Source organism: Tupaia chinensis, unplaced genomic scaffold (assembly GCF_000334495.1).
Source record: "Tupaia chinensis unplaced genomic scaffold, TupChi_1.0 Scaffold000407_4, whole genome shotgun sequence".
Lineage (NCBI taxonomy): Eukaryota > Metazoa > Chordata > Mammalia > Scandentia > Tupaiidae > Tupaia > Tupaia belangeri.
In genome coordinates, this window is record NW_006159912.1 from 2,947,796 (window position 1) to 2,950,723 (window position 2,928).

Below are 2,928 nucleotides of genomic sequence, written 5' to 3' on the forward strand. Positions count from 1 at the left end.
CTTGACAGCTCAGGAGTCACCTCCTCCAGGAAGTTTTCCTCAACAAGTCTTTCCTCCTGCCCCTCAGAGCCCACGTGACTACTGGACACAAGACAGCTCTGTCACTGCAGGCCTGCCCCCTCTTACCCCTGCACTCATACACATACACCCATGAGAGTGTGCCTTTCCCTGGACGGCACGAGGTCACTGTACCCCCTTCATATCCCCAGTACCCAGCACAGTGTTGGCACATGATAGGGGATCAGCAAATACTAAGTTGAACTCAACTTCACAAAGGCCTCCATTTGACATGCTTGGAAGGTCCTGTTTATTCCTACAGATTCCATCTAAGCTTCAACAGATCACAAGGAACATCCCTCCTGCCTGTCCCTCTCTCAGTGCAACTGGAGAAATTGAAGAGAAACTCCACCCTCCCCTCCTGAACCCCTCCCTTCTGCTGGCCAGAGCCAGAGCTTAGCATCTGCAGGTGCCCCTGCCTCTGCCCTCGCCATCAGAGCCTGGCAGTTCTGACGGGCAGGAATCCTCCCACACCATGTGGGCTGCAGGGTGCTCTGCATGGATGCTCTGAATCATTGCAGGGTGGGGCAACCGTCAGTCCCACCGTGGATTGTGGTTTAGGAAGGAGGTCACCAGAGCCAAGACTTTCCTAACTCATGTGCACAGGATTACCTGGTTAGAATGCGGATTTCTGACCCAGTAGGGCGGGGACTGGGTGTAGTCATGCTACAGTCCTTTCTCCTCCATTTCTCCACCCGTCAGAATTGGGGTATGGACATATATATGCCTAGCATGTACACTGCCACGCTCCTCAGCGATGCCCACGTGGCTGCTGCCTGGCCCATCCCTTGGCCAGCAGGGGTTAGAATGGCTGCCAGTGCTGAGTCAGGACTGAGTCCCTTCTCTGGCGGTCCCTTCTCATTCAGTTGGCCTCTGTTATTTCATGTGCCGGGAAGTTCTTGGCACGCCAATGAGTCTTCTGCTAAAGATTCAGTGAAATACAGAGTTTGCACTCATTACGGGGCTAGTGTATTCAAGAGGTGGAAACTAGAATGGGCATTGGCAATGTGAATTCTTGTCCTAGTCCTGAGGGTTTCCGGGGATCCCTGGGCCTGTTTTCTTTCCTATGAAGTGGGACGAATCGTGCCTGGCCTGCTTAACTGTTTCAATGGCAGAGAGATCCTGGGCTCTCCAGGGTCAGAACTGGCCTCCAACCCGAGTGAACGACTCGTCCTCTCTGACCCTCACTTTGCTCATCCGGAAGTTAGAGAGGAGAAAACGTGGGAGGGATGTACAGCTGTGCAGTGCGTGCCATCTTCCCGGTGTGCAGCAGTGTCGGGTCCCTTCCAATGCTGGATAAGGCCTCCCTGGGCACGCTGTGTAAAACCCCACCACAATGTCCTGTCTCCCCTTTCTGCCCCTGTTCCCCCTTGCTCTGTTGCTCTTCACTGACATTCTCCTCATGTATCTGGTTGATTGTCTTTCTCCCCACTAGAAAGGCTACGCCATGAGGCAGGGACTTGGTGTCCAGGTGGTTCATCAATATGCTTTTCGTGCCGAGAACAGTGTCAGGCACACGAACCTTTGTGGGATCATGAATGGCCATGCTTTGGATGAGGTGCCCTTGGCGACCAGGCCCCTCCCTACACAGCTCTAAGGTGGGACAGTGCACATGGAGTAGGCACAAAGCCCTGAGGAGCACAGTCTACACCGAAGACCTGGAGCTCTGAGAAAGGGCAGGGGAGGAGACAGGAGACAAGGGAATACTTTAATAGTGGGACACGTGGAGCAGTAACAGGGTCAGAGCTGCTGAGCAGCACAGGGAGAGTCTGCTGGGCAGGCCCCTCACTGTGTCGGTTTGCTAGTTTCAGTGTGGCCTGGTGTTGGTGATCACTGCTCTCGGTTTGGGATTCTCTATCCAAGCTCTGGTCTTGATTTAGTATCCATCCTCTAGTTTCATGCACTCAATAGCTGAGTGAGAAGCACCCTACAGTCTGAACCCCTCTCAGGCCTCAGAAGGGGTAGTGCAAGATTACGAAACAGAACACAGGCCCAAGGTCAGATGGCTCTGAGTTCAAATTCTGGGTTCATGAGTTAAGAGCTGTGAAATCTTGGCTGATTTATATTGGCTTTTCCATTTATAAAGTATAAAAAGAAAAAACATCTTGTAAAGCAGTGATTCTCAAAATGTATTCTTTGGAATGTCAATCATCAATCCCATGAGATGGGAAAGGGTTTCGTGTCAAGTGAGTTTGGTAAATGCTGAATAGCACACCCCACTCTTGAGGAATCTTAAAGGACATTAGGTTTATCAAATTCTGAGGAATCTATAAAATCGTTTGACTTTGATTTTTTTTTTTTAGAGTTTTTTGCTAAAGGGCGCGTGCGCTCACCTGACTGACAGAGACAGAGAGACAGAAAGTGAGAAGTCACCACCCAGGGGGGATGACCACACCACAATCCTTTCTCCTCCATTCTCCTCTCGGGATCTTGGGCACGCATGCACACGTGCCTGGCGTGAGTTTTAAGCCACCGGGTCCGGGATGTGAACCGTGGTTGACTACATGGGAGTCCAGCAACATAGCCATTACGCTAACTGCTGGTCCCTGACTTTGATTTTTTTTAATTGCCGGAAGGCATGTGTACTCATCAGAGAGAAAGAGTCAGAGACAGAGAAATAGAGAGAAAGAAAACACCTCTCAGTGGGGTGCAGTCTTGCTACAGTCCTTTCTCCTCCACTTCTCCACCCCATCAGAATTGGGGTATGGACATATATATGCCTAGCATGTTTTTCAAGCTGCTAAAGCTGGGATTTGAACTGTAGTCAACCATATGGGATCAGGCTCCTGTAACCACTAGGCTTCAGAGCTGGCCCCAGTTTGACTTTGACTAACTTAGTCTTTTCCAAACAGCAAAATTCTTTTCACATGT